At 41.7% G+C, this 22,121-nt stretch overlaps 1 protein-coding gene across 1 annotated transcript in view; it reads right to left on the reverse strand.

Annotated features, from left to right (window-relative positions):
- LOC126195637 (odorant receptor Or2-like) overlaps positions 1-22,121 on the reverse strand; it is a 55,349-nt gene that overhangs the window by 18,950 nt on the left and 14,278 nt on the right. The gene's annotated exons all lie outside the window — the stretch shown is intronic.

Below are 22,121 nucleotides of genomic sequence, written 5' to 3' on the forward strand. Positions count from 1 at the left end.
TCTCCACGTTACCCTATCCTGTGCAAGCTTCTTCATCTCCGAGTATTTACTGCAACCTATATCCTTCTGAATCTCTTTAGTGTATTCATGCCTTAGTCTCCCTCTACGATTTTTACCCTCTGCGCTTCCCTCCAATGCTAAATTGATGATTCAATGATGCCTCAGACCATGTCCTAGCAACCAATCCCTTCTTTTCGTCAAGTTTGTTGTTGTTGTTGTTGTGGTTTTCAGTCCTGAGACTGGTTTGATGCTGCTCTCCATGCTACTCTATCCTGCGCAACCTTCCCAGTACCTACTGCAACCTACATCCTTCTGAATCTGCTTAGTGTATTCATCTCTTGGTCTCCCTCTACGATTTTTACCCTCCACGCTGCCCTCCAATGCTAAATTGGTGATCCCTTGATGCCTCAGAACATGTCCTACCAACCGATCCCTTCTTCTAGTTAAGTTGTGCCACAATCTTCTCTTCTCCCCAATCCTATTCAATATCTCCGCATTGGTTATAGGATCTACCCATCTAATCTTCAGCATTCTTCTGTAGCACCACATTTCGGAAGCTTCTATTCTCTTCTTGTCCAAACTAGTTATCGTCCATGTTTTACTTCCATACATACAAATACTTTCAGAAACGACTTCCTGACGTTTAAATCTATACTCGATGTTAACAAATTTCTCTTCTTCAGAAACGCTTTCCTTGCCATTGCCAGTCTACATATGATATCCTCTCTACTTCGACCATCATCAGTTATTTCACTCCCTAAATAGCAAAACTCCTTTACTACTTTAAGTGTCTCATTTCCTAATCTAATTCCCTCAGCATCACCCGACTTAATTCGAATACATTCCATTACCCTCGTTTTGCTTTTGTTGGTGTTCATCTTATACCCTCCTCTCATGACACTGTCCATTCCGTTCAACTGCTCTTCCAAGTCCTTTGCTGTCTCCGACAGAATTACAATGTCAACGGCGAACTTCAAAGTTTATATTTCTTCTCCATGGATTTTAATACCTACTCCGAATTTGTCTTTTGTTTCCTTCACTGCTTGCTCAATATACAGATTGAATAACATCGTGGATAGGCTACAACCCTGTCTCACTCACTTTCCAACCACTGCTTCCCTTTCGTGCCCCTCGACTCTTATAACTGCCATCTGGTTTCTGTACAAATTGTAAATAACCTTTCGCTCCCTGCATTTTACCCCTGCCACATTCAGAATTTGAAAGAGAGTATTCCAGTCACCATTGTCAAAAGCTTTCTCTAAGTCTACAAATGCTAGAAACGTAGGTTTGCCTTTCCTTAATCTACTTTCTAAGATAAGTCGTAGGGTCAGTATTGCCTCACGTCTTCCAGTATTTCTACGGAATCCAAACTGATCTTCCCCGAGGTCGGCTTCTACCAGTTTTTCCATTCGTCTGTAGAGAATATGCGTTAGTGTTTTGCATCCGTGACTCATTAAACTGATCCTTGGGTAATTATCACATCTGTCAGCACCTGCTTTCTTTGGGATCGGAATTATTATATTCTTCTTGAAGTCTGAGGGTATTTCGCCTGTCTCATACATCTTGCTCACCAGTTGGTAGAGTTTTGTCAGGACTGGTTCTCCCAAGGCCGTCAGTAGTTCTAATGGAATATTGTCTACCCCCGGGGCCTAGTTTCGACTCAGGTCTTTCACTGCTCTGTCAAACTCTTCCCGCAGTATCGTATCTCCCATTTCATCTTCATCTACAGCCTCTTCCATTTCCGTGATATTGTCCTCAAGTACATTGCCCTTGTATAGGCCCTCTATATACTCCATCCACCTTTCTGCTTTCCCTTCTTTCCTTAGAACTGGGTTTCCATCTGAGCTCTTGATATTCATACAACTGGTTCTCTTTTCTCCAAAGGTCTCTTTAATTTTCCTGTAGGCAGTATCTATCTTACCCCTAGTGAGATAAGCCTCTACATCCTTACATTTGTCCTCTAGCCATCCCTGCTTAGCCATTTTGCACTTCCTGTCAATCTCGTTTTTGATACGTTTGTATTCCTTTTTGCCTGCTTCATTTACTGCATTTTTATATTTTCTCCTTTCATCAATTAAATTCAGTATTTCTTCTGTTACCCAAGAATTTCTACTAGCCCTCGTCTTTTTACCTATTAGGTCCTCTGCTGCCTTCACCACTTCATCCCTCAAAGCTACCCATTCTTCTTCTACTGTATTTCTTTCTCCCATTCCTGTCAATTGTTCCCTTATGCTCTCCCTGAAACTCTGTACAACGTCTGGTTTCGTCAGTTTATCCAGGTCCCATATCCTTAAACTCCCACCTTTTTGCAGTTTCTTCACTTTTAATCTACAGTTCATAACCAATAGATTTTGATCAGAGTCCACAACTGCCCCTGGAAATGTCTTACAATTTAAAACCTGGCTCCTAAATCTCTGTCTTACCATTATGTAATCTATCTGAAACCTGTCAGTATCTCCAGGCTTCTTCCATGCATACAACCTTCTTTTATATTTCTTGAACCAAGTGTTAGCTATGATTAAGTTGTGCTCTGTGCAAAATTCTATCAGGCGGCTTCATTTCTTAGCTCCAATCCATATTCACCTACTACGTTTCCCTCTCTCCCTTTTCCTACTACCGAATTCCAGTCACCCATTACTATTAAATTTTCGTCTCCCTTCACTATCTGAAAAATTTCTTTTCTTTCTTCATACATTTCTTCAATTTCTTCGTCATCTGCAGAGCTAGTTGGCATATAAACTTGTACTACTGTAGTAGGCGTGGGCTTCGTGTCTATCTTGGCCACAATAATGCGTTTACTATGCTGTTTGTGGTAGCTTACCCGCAGTCCTATTTTTTTATTCATTATTAAACCGACTCCTGCATTACCCCTATTTCATTTTGTGTTTATAACCCTGTATTCACCTGATCAGAAGTCTTGTTCCTGCTGCCACCGACCTTCACTAATTCCCACTATATCTAACTTTAACCTATCCATTTCCCTTTTTAAATTTTCTAACCTACCTGCCCGATTAAGGGATCTGACATTCCACGCTCCGATCCGTAGAACGCCAGTTTCCTTTCTCCTGATAACGACGTCCTCTTGAGTAGTCCCCGAACGGAGCTCCGAATGGGGGACTATTTTACCTCTGGGAAATTTAACCAAGAGGACGCCATCATCATTTAATCATACAGTAAAGATGCATACCCTCGGGAAAAATTACGGACGTAGTTTCACCTTGCTTTCAGCCGTTCGTTGTACCAGCACAGGAAGGCTGTTTTGGTTAGTGTTACAAGGCCAGATCAGTCAGTCATCCAGACTGTTGGTCCTGCAACTACTGAAAAGGCTGCTGCCCCTCTTCAGGAACCACACGTTTGTCTGGCCTCTCAACAGATACCTCTCCGTTGTGGTTGCACCTACGGTACGGCTATCTGTATCGCTGAGGCACGCAAGCCTCCCCACCAACGGCAAGGTCTATGGTTCTTGGGTGGGAGGAGTGCCACAAAATATTCTTCTTCCCAATTCTGTTCAGTACCTCCTGATTAATTACATGATCCACCCATCTAATCTTCAGCATTCTTCTGTAGCAACATATTTCGAAAGCTTCTATTCTCTACTTGTCTAAACTATTTATCGTCCATGTTTCACTTTCATACGTTGCTACACTCCATACAAATACTTTCTTACTTAAATCTATACTTTCTTACTTAAATCTATACTCGATGTTAACAAATTTCTCTTCTTCCTTGCCATTGCGAGTCTACATTTTACATCCTTTCTACTTCGACCATCATCAGTTATTTTTCTCCCCAAAAACTCATCTACTACTTTAAGTGTCTCATTTGCTAATCTAATTCCCTGAGCATCACCTCATTTAATTCGACTACATTCCATTATCGTGGTTTTGTTTTTGGTGATGTTCATCTTATATCCACACTGTCCATTCTGTTCAACTGCTCTTTCAGGTCCTTTGCTGTCTCTGACAGAATTGCAATGTCGTCGGCAAACCTCAAAGTTTTTATTTCTTCTCCATGGATTTTAAAATGGTTCAAATGGCTCTGAGCACTATGGGACTCAACTTCTGAGGTCATCAGTCCCCTAGAACTTAGAACTACTTAAACCTATCTAACCTAAGGACATCACACACATCCATGCCAGAGGCAGGATTCGAACCTGCGACCGTAACGGTCTCGCGGTTCCAGACTGTAGCTCCTAGAACCGCACGGCCACTCCGGCCGGCCATTGATTTTAATTCCTAGTCCATATTTTCGTTTTGTTTCCTTTCCTGCTTGCTCAATACACAGATTGTATAACATCGGAGGCTACAACCCTATCTCACTCCCTTTTCATTCACTGCGCCCCTTCCGTGCCACTCGACTCTTATAACTGCTATCTGGTTTCTGTAAAAATTATAAATACTCTTTCACTCCCTGTATTTGACCCCTAGCACCTTTAGGTGTATAGTGGTAAAGACATGCCTATTCAAATACAGAGATATGTAAACAGGAAGAACAGGTCGATGCGGTCGGCAACGCCTATATAAGACAGCAAGTGTCTGGCGCAGTGTGAACGTGGTCTGATAGTCGGAGCACGAGAGATGGGACATGGCATCTCGAAGGTAGCGATAAATTATGGAATTTCCTGTATGACCATTTCACGAGTATATCGTGAATATCAGGAATCGGATAAAACATCAAATCTCCTACATCGCTAAGGCCGGAAAAACATCCTGCAGAAACGGGACCAACAACGACTGAAGAGAATCGTTGAACGTGACAGAAGTACAGCCCTTCCGCAAGTTACTGAAGATTTCAATCATGGGCCATCGTAAATTGTCAGTGCGAACCATTCAACGAAACATCTTCGATACGGGCTTTCGGAGCCGGAGGCCCACTCGTGTACCCTTTATGACCGCACGACACAAATCTTTACGCCTCGCCTGCGCCCGTCAATACGAACATTGGACTGTTGATAACTAGAAACATGTTTCCTGCTCCGACGAGTCTCGTTTCAGTTAGTATCCAGCGGATGGACGTGTACGGCTGTGGAGACACTCTCATGAATCCATTGGGACTGTTCAAGCTGGTGTAGGTTCTATAATGGTGTGGGGCGTGTGCAGCTGGAGTGACATCAGACCCCTGATACGTGTGGATACTACTCTGCCAGGTAACACGTACGTAAGCATCCTGTCTGATCACGTGCACCCATTCATGTCCACTGTGCAGCCCGACGGACTTTGGCATTCCACCAGGACAATGCGACGCCCCATACATCCAGAATTACTACAGAGTGGCTCCAGGGACACTCTTCTGACTTTAAATACTTCCATTGGCCGCCAAACTTCCCAGACATGAACATTATTGAGCACATCTGGAATGCCTTGCAGTGTGCTGTTCAGAAGAGATTTCCAGCGTTCTCGTACTCTTACGGATTTATGGACAGCTCTGCAGGATCCATGGTGTCAGTTCCCTCCAGCATTGCTTCAAACATTAGTCGAGTCCATGCTACGTTGTATTGCGGCACTTTTGTGTGCTCACTGTGGCCCTACACGATATTATGCAAGCGTACAACTTTCTTTGGGTCTTCAGTGTATATTCAAAGCCACAAATGTGCATTACGTATCCAGATACAATGATACAACTGGTCTTATTATGCACGTCAAATGTGATATAATCGAGCTGGAGACGTTCCACAAATGTAGCGACAAACTGACATTGCAGCTGCTGGTCGTCTGTGTATAATTTTGCAAGATGATCTCGTCAGACGAACAAAGGGACGTAAGAGACAGAGAAAGATGTTCATCTGAAGATGAAACGACGGTCGAAGCTATTACTGGACAAATTAAACAAGTTTCTGATAGTATAGTTATCATACAATCTTTTTCTCCTATAAGGAAGTAGAAACCCACAGATGACGGATGATGTATGATGTTGGGCTGAGAGTTAGCCACAGACTCAGCGTGGGTGAAATCTCTCGCTGGTTGCGCGGCCAAGGCAAGGACAGCGCTCTGCAGAACGCGCGATCTGCTTTGAAAACTGAAGGTGCGCGGCATGCGTGAGGCTTGTCACATGCGAGCGTCGTTTGTGAGCAGATACTGGCTTGCGATAGTAGTAGAACATAATTTCTGAATCTGCTACTGGTGGCAGCGCCACTGCACATAGTAGCAGAGGGAAATCAGTTAACCTCGAGTATCAATACCAGGGTCTCTGATACTGGGACCCCGACCTCTTGGCCGATGGATGATCCAGGTGGTGTGAGGTATCGCCATGGTGGGAACTCAGCGCGCGAAAATTTGTTTCATGGCAACAATATGTATAAAATATAAAGCATTATAGCTACAAGTAAGCAGGTACGCCAAATTAAATTAAAAATGATGCGGGAATATGCGTATAAACGTCCTCTCGCTAGATCAGTTATAATTTAAGCTATTTAATATTAAAAACTGTCCTAGGTTGTACAATGGTCTTTATTAGTCCGAAAACGAAACGTTTCACCCAGGCATGTCAACATCAACTACAATGAAAATGAGTTATTCTAACTACTACACTCACAAGCAAAAACCAGAAACTTAAATACATAACACGTAAAGAATAGGAAAGCACATGTATAATTTTACAATTACTGCCAAAAAGTATTAGTCAAATACGTCTAGAACACCTCGTAAATGAACGTGAAGAACGCCGTAGAAGACGATATAAAGACCACCAAAAATTTGACGTACTGAAGAATACTTAAGACGATGTGAGTGTCGGCCAACAACGTGCGATGTGGGCCATCAGTGATAGTAGCGTGGAAAAAGACCAGGCTCATCAACTGTAATCATGACCTCCTAGCTCGTCCACCTGCTCATAATATTTTATTATGAAGGTACTGTTTTAAATTTATAAGGCTTTTTTTATGTTCCTGTTATGGGTTTATCTTAAATAATTCTACTTTTACAATTACAATTAAGATTTATGAAATATTTGGTGTTTGCAGTATTGTCTTGTTTTATTTCAAAGATTCATCGTCATGACAGAGAAATTCTATGCCTGTTTTGGCATTATAACCTAATTGTGTTTTGGTCTACAAGCTCATTGCAGTTAAGGACTCTTTAACAAAATTCAACGAACGGCATTTACAGAATCTTATAGGAGAAGTATCTTTTAGATGTACTCAACTTTCATTACAGTACTTTGAAAATCTTGTTTTAGGATGTACCGTTTCCGCATTATAAGCGAAAAACTTTTTTCGGCCCTCACAAGTTTACCACAAGCCAAAAATGGTCGAAAACCCATTTAACTCTGGTTTGGGATCTCTAACGTCGATTAGAATTATTTCCAGCTTGAGTGCACTTATTGTCCAGCAAAAGAATAATGTGCCTGCACTAACCGTAATAAGATATCATAATGTTCAGCTTTTGTGTTATTCATATACAAGCTGTCTGTAAAACAAATAAGGTCATTTAAACACAAACTGTATACTTACTTCCGGCTTTGAACTTTACATCAATGACCGGCACGCTCAGAAAGTTTTAGTTCGGCATATAGACAGTATATAGATCGCTGATGTACTACTGCACCTTGTAATCTTCTAATAAAGCAGTGGCTGTACAGGAAAGAGAATTTAGTGGAACATTTTGCACTGTTGTCCAACAAATGGTTAGCAAAATGTTGGTTTATCTTATGGGATGTTGTGTAATTGTCTGACAAAAAACACAAGCGAATGTAATAGCTGTTAAATTTAAATTTTTAATCTTATGTGATAAGTTTCAGCTATGCAGTATAACAGAAGGATTAGTTGAGCTTCGTGGAATCTTGAAAAATGGAAATGTCAAGTTTTGCGAAAATTTACTACATTTAGGAGCGTTTTACGAGGCAAATGTTTATATTTGTCGTATTTTGATTTAGCCACTCTCTGGGGATGGTGTTAAGGCACCATAATCAGCTGAAAAGCGAAGTTTGAAAACCAAAAATGACGTTTTCTAGGAGGGTATTCAATTATTGGGACACATTTAGTTTTAGTTATTGTGCATTAAATCTTTTATTTCCGTTTCTATACCTCATGACTCGTGCTCCGGTGCATAGTTTCACTAAGTTTTTAGTTTATGAAGGTTTCTGTTTGTATGCTGTACTGTACATTTCGTTCTATTTTATCTTCGTACTGTATGTCAGTTTCCCGACTCTTTATTGTATTCGTACCTCGGTCGCATCTCTCTTTCTTGTTTCTAAATGTTTTCTATTTAACTTACTACGTTAGCATACTTAAACGCTATGCCTCTGTTATTGAACAGTGCTATGTAATAGTATTTATAAAATTTATTTCAGTGTCATGGTCTTATTCTACGTTGCTATGACTGATGACAATTTCGTACAAAGCAAGTCGATGGTTGCACATTTTTAAGGATTCCTCTTTAACTTTATTCTTGGTCGTTTTATACATCTATGTGCACGGAACGATATCGGTATTTCAGTTATCCAGTCGTGAAATTACACTATGGTGTTTATCGCGTCCCCACTATTTTGGTAGTGTCACAAATATTCAGCGCCACTCAGGTCTATCATACGTCAAATGCAGATTTATTGTTGCCACTGCTTACTGAATTAGTCATTAACAACTAGCAACTTCACTAATCTATTTTCGGTTTATTTGTATGTCTCAGGCATTTATGAAATTTCTCTTTTTTTATTTTATTTTTTTATGATTGCGTGTGCTGTTATAAGGTGACAGTGTAATTCACTCGAGAAGAGCTTACGTAAAAATGATCTCTCTTAACGAAATACTTTGAAACGTTAAATGTATGTAGCAGCCCGTTTAGTTAGCCAGTGTTGACGAGGCTTCTTGTCTTCTTGCTGTTTGTTACTACATTCAACGTGCCTGTTACGTTCCACGCTCTTTTCGTGAATAGGCGTTAGGCTTCCAAGGCGAGGGTGCAACTCCTCATGGATCGTGAGTTGCCTATAAGGTAGGTCACAATCACATTTATTGATCATGTCAGAAAGTTACAGCGTGTAAGCACAATCTTGTATTCATTCAGATAGTCGTTCGAGCCCCACTTTCCTAATGTTGCGCAATGAAAGCATTTTCTACTTCACAATATTTGAATTAAACAGAGATGAGTTAACGTTAATCATTGTTTCTGGTTAAAAATATTGCACAAAAGGGTAATATTTTCAGGATACTTTGCTGAAGACACATTTCTTACGTAGTCAGTTTAGTTCCAGAACAGAAGTAGGTCACTTTCAAGCTCTTAATACCCATAACTCATCCGTTAGTGATTTGCAACACCCACGTTAGAACAGTCAAAATTTCCAAGTTTCTATAAAGAAAAACACATTGACTGTCTGCAACAATCAATAAAATAATACTAATAACATTTTACCAGTAACATTTTCCTTCTCGCACAATCTTATGACTGACAGTGTACTCATAATCATTGGATAGTAACCAACGTCACGCCCTACAGGGTATATTGTACTCAATTGCCTGCTTCTTCCCATTACGCCCCAACTACATGCTGCTGTGTCTGTGAAAGAGCGCTCTGTTTGTCCCTTTTTCTAATCGAAAATTAATCTACTCCGTGGGTGCATAGACTGTGGGCTACTTTGGAAAGTAGACAGTAGTGCACAACGAAGTGATGAAATTTACAGAAGTCGACGCATTCTGAAGGACAATTAAGCTCACCGTACAGCACTGGTCGGTCTCGAGTGTAGAGCATCGTGTAGGACCGGTACCGGGCTGTCAAGTGAACGTCGACCGATGGTAATGTGGTGTTGCACACATCTGAGTCAGTTGTATGGAATTAGCGCTAAAAGATGGATCGACCTGGTAATGTGACAGAAGGGAGCTATCGTCTTTGGAACTGCCTAAGACCACACCGCGAATGAAGTTGCACAATTTACTGTTGTATTAATGCAGATTGTCTACAATGTCTAGAAGGAATGGTGTACCACTGACACCCGTGAAAGGCATAGTATGGACTGTGGTCGTTAAAATTTCGTAACTAATAAGAATACGGTAGTACTTTCTGTTGCCAGTGAATGCAGGTCTCTCGCAAACAGTTATCGAGCGAACAATGTGAAGAGAACTGCACGGAATCCCATTTAAAATCACGTACCTCACAAAAGGTCATTGCTAACAGAGGAACATCAATCTGTTTATATTCTATGGAGCAAACGACACAGAAACTCGACAGTAGCTCACTGGGGTCCTAATCGTGATTTTTCCGCTTTTCAAACGTCGAGTGGACCGATGCCCAATGGGGCGTTTAGTTTGCGGTGTGTGGATGTTGATGTTGATGCCTGCGATATTTACATGATGTTTATCCTACCATGATTTGGGCCCACTCATTCACATTACCGTGAACATGAACCAGGATGTGTACCGTAAGATTCGCGGTGACTTATTGATGCCCTTGCTTCTGTATCTAGCCGGCCGAAGTGGCCGTGCGGTTAAAGGCGCTGCAGTCTGGAACCGCAAGACCGCTACGGTCGCAGGTTCGAATCCTGCCTCGGGCATGGATGTGTGTGATGTCCTTAGGTTAGTTAGGTTTAACTAGTTCTAAGTTCTAGGGGACTAATGACCTCAGAAGTTGAGTCCCATAGTGCTCAGAGCCATTTGAACCTTCTGTATCTATATCACAGGGAAGACAGCTTCGCGACGCTCTCTAGCGTGAAACTCGTTACCGTTTCACATGTGAAGCGGCACTAGCACTCCATGCTGTGGGAAAGCACACGCTGAAATGTGTCGTAAGGATAATGTGCGTGTTATTTTTTTTCTACTTAACTAACGAAATAGTTGTTATACTTCCTCTTACCAAATGTTATTAAATTACCTGGGGACATGAATTATCGTGAAACATATGTAGAAATAACTGAATTTCACTGGTTCAATGACATAAGCTACAACATACACTGAAAGAAGTACTTTCGAATATGTGTGTAATTGCAGCTTACTTTCCTAACAACAAGAGAACATAGTTACATATTTCTTGCATTGGAAGAATATACTTCTTTAGTTGTCTGTGCTTAGTATGATAGATACTTCCTTGACATGTAAAAAGCCGGCCACGGTGGCCGAGCGGTTCTAGGCGCTACAGTCCGGAACGGCGCGACTGCTACGGTCGTAGGCTCGAATCCTGCCTCGGGCATGGATGTGTGTGATGTTCTTAGGTTAGTTAGGTTTAAGTAGTTCTAAGTTCTAGGGGACTGATGACCTCAGATGTTAAGTCCCATAGTGCTCAGAGCCATTTTTGACACGTAAAAACATTTTATCGAGGGTAATGATTCTCCAATTCTTACACTTCACTCGACTTCCTGATAAACTAACATTTTTGTACATGTGGTTACTTTTACCTCAGGAGCGAATATATTGAAGATTCTTGCCGTTCATGGCTCAAATGTAACAAGAATTGTCGAACAGGTTTCTTCTGTTGGGAAACAGTTTTATTGCTTTTTGATGTTTTATTATGACATCTGGGTGATTTTCCCTTCGTCTACATACGTGGTGTCTTATTTTGTAAATTTCACTCACATTTACTACGTTCCACATTCATTGATTTGGTTGGAAGCGGAGCGAAGAAACCTTAGCGTTGTTGTGCTGATATACGACGTATTCCTAGAGAAGGTCAGATCCTACGCAGTTCACTAGCTATTTTCTGTTTTTAAAAGTGAACGAAAGTCTTTCGTAAGTAATCATACGTAACAAGAGAATCGTAAATAAACTGTCCTGTAATCTACCGTTTCATACCTCCTAGGGTCCTCAGGAAACAAATGAATCTCAAATGTAGTGTCTTCTTCTAGTTATCATCAATTATGGCACTACATACACTCCATAATGTAAACTTTGATAAAATCAATGTGAACGATAGTACTCGAAGGCATCCAATACTGTATTCAGCAGAATCACTTTTCTTCCGCTTGGAACGTTACTGACACGGTGAGTAGGAAAATAAGAGCTGGAGGGTCGCGACTGTCATGTTAGACTTTGTGTGCTGAGTATGCCAATGGTATTGTTTTCATCCAAGACGAAAACAGCCAAGTTTGCATGGCTGACGGACAGACAGAAAGCCAGACTGCCCTGCTAAAACACTCAGTATAAACCCTGTAAAATAGTCTTGCACTACTTTGAATAGCGAATGGAATGTAACAACCAACTTCCCTGCTATTAGGTAGTTCCGTGCAATTAAATAATCAGTAAGTGGCCTGTGCTAAATATGGTGTATCTGAAGAAACTCGTGGACTCTACTCCTCGCCAAATTCAGGCCATCATTCAGGCTAGAAACTGAATCATGCAGTATTAGGGTATGTATTCTGTGGATGGCTAAGTTGTTCGCAGTTTTTGTTCATCACAATAATGAATCACAAAAATGCAGCATGATAGTAACTCAACGTAATGTCATATTATTACGAGCATCGGAATGAATTCAGTTAAACAAATCTAAAATAACTTGCTATGGGCGTAACATAGTTTCTACAATTTGTGTTTAACACTTAGCATGTTTTTGACACTGTCATAAAGGACTGAAAATAATATAATATTGCATATTCTAGCAGGGCCTAGAACACAGATCATTTGCTCAAGAATGATTGTTCGTTTAATCTGTGAGTATGCCAAAAAACAATTACTCCAAAATGTTCGTCACAAATCGATGACCTTCTTTGACCTTGTTGCTCTTCTGTGTTATTCAACATTTAGTAATTAAACCATACACATATATAGAGGAAATATTTTCCATTCTCTCTTCCTAATGTTATGCATTTTTATTTTACACTAGTTGATAAGCCGGTAGCGGTGGCCGAGCGGTTGTAGGCGCTTCAGTCCGGAACTGTGCCACTGCTACGGTCGCAGGTTCCAATCCTGCCTCGGGCATGGATGTATGTGATATCCTTAGGTTAGTTAGGTTTAAGCAGATGTAAGTTCTAGGTGACCGATGACATCAGATGTTGAGCCCCATAGTGTTCAGAGCCATTTCAACCATTTTGAACTAATTGATAAAAAAAGTGAAGCACGTAAAACAACCGGTCAGATGTCAACGTAACTTCGTATACGGAAGGAAAAAGAGATGCTTCGTACTCGTGCAAGACGACGCTATCAGTATCTAATTGTGAATATCTACTTGTGCATCTGGTGAAACTCGGCTATGTCCAGATTTGTGGGACATTCTGATGTATTAGTGGTCCGACGTTCGATTTTTGACTGCATGGGAACGTGTGTATCATGCATTCTCGCAGTCAAGATTTTGGTCTACCACATACCACCGGCGCAATGGGTGGCCGTATTGCGTGTCTAGCACATCGTAGCCCTTTCACACAGGTTTCTATCATCAGAGAACAAACCAGTGATGGATTTCCTGCAACGTTCTACTTCATCCAGCACCACTGGTCGGAGGTTAGCAGGAACTGGACTAGGAATTTAACATCCCATTCCTAGACTGCTGTCAAGACAACAGCACAATGGGTTGCTATGGGATTGGTGCCGTGACCGGAAATCCTGGACTACCGATAAATGGCGTCCCATTGTGTTCAGTGATGAGTCACAGTTCTGTGCTATCCCAGATGATTATCATCGGCTTGCAAAGCGGCGACGTAGGGAGAGGTCATACGCCTGGCATCCTGGTGCGAGGAGCAATGGGGTATGACTTGTCACAGCAAGCAGTAATTGAGTAAACTCTAGTCACTCAATGGCATCTCACGACATTCGCTGTCAACAAGTGTTAATCGTCATGTGACTGTATTGTGGTGCCGTTTTCCAGTACGATAACCGTTGACTACAATGGCAGATTTCTCTGTCATGTGTCTGCTAGATGTTGAGGCAAGAAAGATCCCCAGAACGACCTAAAACAATATGCGCAGGTCTAGTTCAGTCACTAACTCCGTTACAGTATATGTATATGGAATATAAAGGACTAGTTACAACTGTGTGCCAGCATGTCTCAGAAGAGGATACAGTGAGTTTATGATACCCTTCTCAACTAATCAGTGAATGAAACTAGGCCAAAGTGGGTGCTCAGCATATTCATAAGTGTGCATGTACTGCCAAGTTGTATCTAAATCTGACTCGATATAGTAATCACTCAGATAACTTGACATATACTCTCAAGCCATGAAAGTCCTTCTCCACTGCTGGATGCTTCACATTTGGTTGAGATGTTCTAATTCTTAAGGCCCTTCAGTAATTATAGGTATATAAATGGAAAATTTGCGATACTGGTATGAACAGCCTGATTAATATTGTCCATCACGAGAAGACACTGAACTCTTTATTAAAAAGTACTAATAGCCAAACAATCATAGGAAACTATGAGGCTCAGTGACAGTTTATTGGGACATAAATGTAATCCACAAATTATTAGACGGGAGACATAATGTACACCACAAATGATTAGATTCTTACTAACACTGCAAAATGTATCAAGATGCATACCAGTGCTAACAACTCTGTCTTAAAGAAGAGATGTAACACCAAAACTTATGTTGCTGCTGTTTTGCACCCATACCTAAAGCATGAAAGTAAATCTGACACGTTCTGAGGCTTCCACTGATGGCCTTATGCACGTTGTATTGGAACAAAACACTGACACTGTATCTTTCCAAGGGCCCACTGTGTACACAATAACATAATTCCAATATGGGAGGAACGCAAAATATTTATTGATACCCATATGCGGAAAAGTGCTGCGGTGATCGTTTGCAGTTTACTATTAGAAGTAATATAGCCCATCAATTTACAGATGAAACAATGGCGGCACAAGAACTCACTAAGGGATTCCAAGAGTTCAACTTAAGCACATATCTACGGATGTGTTACGAGACATAGACACATACTTCGAGAAATAGCGTACAAAATTTTGAGATATACACTCCTGGAAATTGAAATAAGAACACCGTGAATTCATTGTCCCAGGAAGGGGAAACTTTATTGACACATTCCTGGGGTCAGATACATCACATGATCACACTGACAGAACCACAGGCACATAGACACAGGCAACAGAGCATGCACAATGTCGGCACTAGTACAGTGTATATCCACCTTTCGCAGCAATGCAGGCTGCTATTCTCCCATGGAGACGATCGTAGAGATGCTGGATGTAGTCCTGTGGAACGGCTTGCCATGCCATTTCCACCTGGCGCCTCAGTTGGACCAGCGTTCGTGCTGGACGTGCAGACCGCGTGAGACGACGCTTCATCCAGTCCCAAACATGCTCAATGGGGGACAGATCCGGAGATCTTGCTGGCCAGGGTAGTTGACTTACACCTTCTAGAGCACGTTGGGTGGCACGGGATACATGCGGACGTGCATTGTCCTGTTGGAACAGCAAGTTCCCTTGCCGGTCTAGGAATGGTAGACCAATGGGTTCGATGACGGTTTGGATGTACCGTGCACTATTCAGTGTCCCCTCGACGATCACCAGTGGTGTACGGCCAGTGTAGGAGATCGCTCCCCACACCATGATGCCGGGTGTTGGCCCTGTGTGCCTCGGTCGTATGCAGTCCTGATTGTGGCGCTCACCTGCACGGCGCCAAACACGCATATGACCATCATTGGCACCAAGGCAGAAGCGACTCTCATCGCTGAAGACGACACGTCTCCATTCGTTCCTCCATTCACGCCTGTCGCGACACCACTGGAGGCGGGCTGCACGATGTTGGGACGTGAGCGGAAGACGGCCTAACGGTGTGCGGGACCGTAGCCCAGCTTCATGGAGACGGTTGCGAATGGTCCTCGCCGATACCCCAGGAGCAACAGTGTCCCTAATTTGCTGGGAAGTGGCGGTGCGGTCCCCTACGGCACTGCGTAGGATCCTACGGTCTTGGCGTGCATCCGTGCGTCGCTGCGGTCCGGTCCCAGGTCGACGGGCACGTGCACCTTCCGCCGACCACTGGCGACAACATCGATGTACTGTGGAGACCTCACGCCCTACGTGTTGAGCAATTCGGCGGTACGTCCACCCGGCCTCCCGCATGCCCACTATACGCCCTCGCTCAAAGTCCGTCAACTGCATATACGGTTCACGTCCACGCTGTCGCGGCATGCTACCAGTGTTAAAGACTGCGATGGAGCTCCGTATGCCACGGCAAACTGGCTGACACTGACGGCGGCGGTGCACAAATGCTGCGCAGCTAGCGCCATTCGACGGCCAACACCGCGGTTCCTGGTGTGTCCGCTGTGCCGTGCGTGTGATCATTGCTTGTACAGCCCTCTCGCAGTGTCCGGAGCAAGTATGGTGGGTCTGACACACCGGTGTCAATGTGTTCTTTTTTCCATTTCCAGGAGTGTATTACTGAATTTGTTTTGGGCGCTGAAGTAACGATCGATGAATCATAAGTCACGATAAAACAACTTGCTACATGGAGAAAGGTGTGAAAGTGTATCGTAAGGGGAGTCGTAATATTTAGCATGAGTCAATAAAGAAGCGCAAGTACAATCGGAAGTACTGCAAGAAACATCAATGTACGTTACAATTTTAGTTTTGCCTCCTAATAGAAATGAATTAGTGTGTTTCGGTGAATAACGTTGATCAGATCGCGGAATTATCAGTATTAATATTTGTAGACACTCCAGAATGTAACGGTTTTCTACAAAGTTCTGTTGCTGGACTGGTGACAGGTGCATCGCAGTATGTAAGTTAAATGGCGTGGTAGCTGTAAAAGTACTGTTGAAGTTGAAGTACACGGCGTACGAAGATTCTCCTGGTCAAATGGAATCCATCGTCGCTTCCAGCCGTTGTCAAATGGTGCCAAAAATTTCACCAGTGCCGCACAGATATGGATGATGCCGAAGGTTATTGAGATCGACACAGGCAGTCTTTCGGCGAGCTAAAATAAGATCTATTGCAAGGAAATTTCCCAATGATGTGAACATTCGAACAGCTGCTTTCGATTGGTTCCGTAATGAAGGAGCAGATTTCCATCGTTGAGCAACTGAACGTTTGGTAGTACGTACCGACCGTTGTGACATGCTGAAAAATGGTGTCATGTATCTGCGTCACTTTGTGGTGCAACATTCAGTATAAGTTACCGAGCCTGCGTTAAAAATGTGTAACTGTCTATTTGAAGTCATCTCGTGGTAACCTTCTTACAGTTAAAGTACATTAGACACGTTTAGCCGAATATATGAATTGCCTTCTCATCATTTGCATGAAAGAATCGCTACCCGTCACACCAACCACCTATAGCGTGATATAACTAAGTCAGGCGACCCAAAAAGTAAATTTTTCGAGTTGCGATTTTCCCTGAGCTATAGGGAGTGTGTGACAAGTTTTGTGGTGCAGGTAAGCTTTATTTTTTTCATTTATAACTGTCGACGTACTTGATCGAACGATATGTATTTCACCTATCTATGAAAAGAGCATTGTAATAGAACTTCAGTGGTAGAAAAGGTGTGGAATTTGACCAAATAGAATTTGGTGGAATAGTAACAAAATAAGAGGTGATCACTTATGGCAAATTTCTGACCTATTGTACCAAATGTACGCAGACACGAGAATCAGATGCAGTTGGCGTGTTTATTATTGCAGGCGGCGTATCAAATGCTAAAATGTTGACCTTCAGGACTGATACGTGCTATAAAACGAATCAGGACGGACAATATTGTATTTCATCATGATCTGCCTCAGTACAGGCCTGTGTTGCACAGCTTCTTTTTTTAGATCTCTCATTTTAATTCCCTCCTTCCCTCCGCCCTCCAGATGTATTAAGTGTGTGAGTGCGAGACTCATTTTGTTTCCTGAACGACAATCCAGTGGTCTGCCAGAGACCTATTACGAAAGACTGTAAATATCTTCTCGGAATGGACGGAAGATCCGAGGTGTTTTCAATGCGGCGGAGTATCTGTTAGGAAATGTCCAAGCTACTAGTTTATAGGCCTGTGCGTTATTTTCCCTCTCCTCTGCACCACTTGTTGCAACCCCCTTTCATGATTTTTAACCCAACTGTGAGTAATAGTTAAATTTTGCTCTGTGTAAAATTCTACTATGCAGCTTCGTCTTTCATTCTATTCCCCGAGTCCATGTTCACCTACTATTTCCAATTTTCTTCCTTTTTCTGCTATCGAATTCCAGTCTTCGATGGTACCTAACGGTTGCTGCTCAGTTGTTGCTCTTCCAAACATCATCCCATACGAGGAAACCAGCTGCGTCTTTACCTGTGGTTTCTCGTATCTTAGGAACTTGAGCTACGCACGGCCATTTTTAAAAAGAATAGCTCGGTGTAGTCATACTGTCGAGCCATGTGCATCTGCTTTCATGTCCCGCAGTTCATTCGATGTGAATAATAAGCTGTAGCTGTGATCCTACTTTGGCTAGAATTGCGAATTAATAAGATACACAAAAATACAAATTAAAATGAACAATTTAATAACAAGAGTTCTATTTTAATGTCTATAATTGATATAGATGACAGATAATTATATTCAATAACGTTTATTCAAGAAAGGTCATCTAAAATGAACGGGAAGTGGTCCTACGAAATTCATATAAAAAAAAAGAGAAAAGTGCCCTTCTCAAATGCAGTGAATTTACGTTGAAAGCGATACGAGAATGGTAGCATAACCCCCAAATTAAATAGTCATTAAAGACTTGCGAAAACTAAGTACATTTCGTGACCACAGTACACGAAAGATTCACCAACTTAGAAGAGTTCAGAGTTCTACATGATGATTTACTAACAAATACACATTATGTGAAGAACAGTAACTCATACAGTGTCTATTCTCAATTTTGTAAATCAAGCTCCGAAAGTTATAGAGTTCCACTCTGGAGCACATTCAGACCTTTGGAAATGTAAGGCCGTTTCGGAATTAAAGTTTGGTAACGGCCTCTTACCGTCCAGAACCAATCACACAGACGACTGAATCATGCACGTTCCTTTAGATAGGCCTGTCGTCTTCCAGAACTCACTACAAGCAGTCCAGAATCGCTCCCTTGAGCTCTTCTCATTGAAAAGTCCCAGTATCCACTTCACTTCAGTAGTCGTTCACAACTGTCTTCTTTTCCCTTGGATAAAGGATATCCCCACCATAAATACATCGTCCTTAAGTTCTACAGACACAATTTAATCAAAGTTGACCATCTCCCAGACTAAACTAATATATTACAACAATATTTAAATAAAGATGTCTTAAACTTTCTGTTGCCCTCAGATCATTTAAAATAAAAATAAGACGTAGTTGATTCGTAAATAAATAGGCCAGCATTCTTGTGCACGTATGCTCACGATAAATGACAACAAATTGTCCTTACGTATTGTTAAAGCAGCTATTTATGCCTTCTTGACGGACGCATCTTCTGGTTCTCTTTTCAGTAGTGGTGTCCGCTAACATATGCGATTGTTCACTTATAAATTAGCATAGGTTTTTAACCGCACTTTAAGTCAGTATTTAAAGAAAGTAACAGGCAAAATAGTAAACTGTTGATTAATTAACTTCACAAGTACAAAAAAGTGAGATATTGATGCTGTGGTCAATTACTGTTTAACTGTGGCAAATACAAAGTTGTGATAAACATTTTCGTAATGAAACAGATACAGAAAATGTCATAAAGCCGTAAATAAAGTAGATACAGATAAATAGATTTCAGGAATTATAGCTATAGTCGAATCCTATCATCTGGGATACAGCTTGTGGAAACCGCATACAGTGATTAAAAGTTGTTAATTCAGAGGTTCATTGTGTAAAAGTTTATTCATTGTTAAATGTTAAGTTCTGTGGTTTTAAAGATATTGAAATACTGTTGTGTCATTGGATGCGCCTCATTTTTCTGAGATGGGAGATGTATTCAGATTCGCACTAATATTTGACTGTATGAGTTATTGTCGAATCTCAAAGAGCTGTATCTTAGCCATCTTTAAGATTGTCTGACACTCCGCCATTTTTGAAGCGTCTCTTGTACAAAGGGATTTCGAATGACAGCTGTACAAATTCCCAGCTTCGGGATTCCTCATTTCTAGCGACGTTGCTAGTCTTTGTACCTGGACTCGTTGGTACCGGTCACTTAGCAGGAAGCTGGTATTGGTGCGGCGCCCCCTGAGATCTGGGCCCCTGGTCTTAAACCGTACAACAAATTCATCTTCCCTCGTACAACACTGGGCAGCCGATTAGCTCGTCTAAATAGCCGTAATGTTAGAAGTCTCTCATCGCAATTAAATTTCCATCTGCTTTAAGTATCTGTTCAATTCCCTTTACACCATCACATATATATATTTAATTACTTAAACTGCGGAGCTAGTTGGCATGCGGGGTGCGACAGTGAACTAATGAGACTGATGTGAAAAAAAAAGTTGCTTACCGTTTTTGTCAAGTTTAGTGTTTTCTCCATCAAAGTAGTTCCTTCTAATTGCACACACTTTTTCCAGCGCTTCTGCCATTGATGGTAACATTTCTGCAACACAGCTTCTGTAATATCCTCCAACATACTCGTCACAGCTTTTTGGACATCTTGTGTTGTTTAAAAATGGTGTCCCTTGACCGCCGGTTTGACTCTTGGAAATAGAAAAAAGTCGCAAGGAGCGATATCTGGTGAATAAGGTGGCTGTGCTGGTACTGAAATTTGTTTTGAGGTTAAAAATTGCTGTACTGACAGAGCAGTATGGGATGGCGCATTATCGTGATCTTTCTCATACCAAGATCTTCACTTATTATTAGATGAACCGTTTCTCGATTGATGTTCAATTCTTCTGCAATCATTTTCGCGGATAATCTTCCATCAGATAGTACGAGTTCACGCACGCTGTCGAAGTTGACACCCGTCCGTGAGGTTGATAGTCGTCCACTGCGGTCTTCATATTCAAGATTCGTTCTGTCTCCACTAAACATTTTATGCCAACGAAAAACTTGAGCTCTTGACATAATCTCCTCTCCAAAAGCCTTCTGAAGCTTACCGTAAGTTGTAGTCACGTTTTCACACAACTTAATGCAAAAAGAAATGACATACCTTTGTGCAAAATTATGTGGTTCCATTTCCGTGATGAGAGACACAAACATGTGTTAACTTCTTACAGCACAACTCACGACTGAGCAGTTGCATCGATGTGACACTTGGACAACAAGCAGCTTATATATCAAAGTCAAAGATATTGTGCCTACACAAGTCTGCAGGTATGCCACATCTTGCAGAGAAAATCAGTCTCATCACTTTATTGTCGTATCTCGTATATATGTGTAGTGGGTGTAGGCTTCGGGTCTGTCTTGGCTACGATAGTACTTTCACTATGTTGTTCATAGTAGTTTACCTGTATACCTATATTCTTATTCATTATTAGACCTACTCCTGCATTACTGCTATTTGATTATGTGGTCATAAACATGCACTCACGGGACCAGAAGACCTACTCCTCTCATCATCGAATTTCACCTGCCCCTTCACATCCAGCTTCAATCCACCCATTTCCATTATAAACTTTCTAACTTACCAGCCCGATTGAGGCATCTAACATTCACGCTCCACTCTGTAGAATGCAAATGTTCTTTATTCTGATAACGACATACTCCTGAGTGGTCCCCACACAGAATTGGAACTGGGGAATATTTTAGCTCATGAATATTTTAGCCACGATGATGCCATCATCATTGAACCATAAAGTAGAACAGCATGCCCTCAGGGAATATTAAGACTGTAGTTTTCCCCTTGTTTTCAGCTGTTCACAGTACCAGCACAGCAAGGTCATGATGGCTGATGTTACAAGGCTAGAGAAGTCAGTCATTTTCAGTGTTGCCCTTGCAACTAATGAGAAGGCTTCTGCCCATCTTCAGGAACCACGCATTTGTCTGGCGTCTCAACTGATATCCCTCCGTTGTAGTTGGACCTAAGGTTCGACTATGTGTATAATCGAGGCACAGAATCCTCCTCACCATAGCAAGGGCATGGTTCACACGGGTGCTTAAGACCATCAACTCTTGCAACTTATGTAAGTGACGTAATGGGTAGCGTTGGAAGTTATGCAGGGATTTTTACACGTGATACTGTTATATACAGAAAAATCGGAAATTCCTTAGAAGGTAGATAGTTTATTTATGTGTTAACAGTTAACTCTAAACATAAACGTATATAACGTATTGCGTATAAAATATAAGAAAGAATAGTCGTTAAGGTAGCAGAAGAGTCATTGAAAACAGTCAAACCCATTAAATAACTGGTATTACGTGTATGGAGCAATTTCAAATA

This window comes from Schistocerca nitens, chromosome 7 (genome assembly GCF_023898315.1).
Source record: "Schistocerca nitens isolate TAMUIC-IGC-003100 chromosome 7, iqSchNite1.1, whole genome shotgun sequence".
In the NCBI taxonomy this organism is placed as follows: Eukaryota; Metazoa; Arthropoda; class Insecta; order Orthoptera; family Acrididae; genus Schistocerca; species Schistocerca nitens.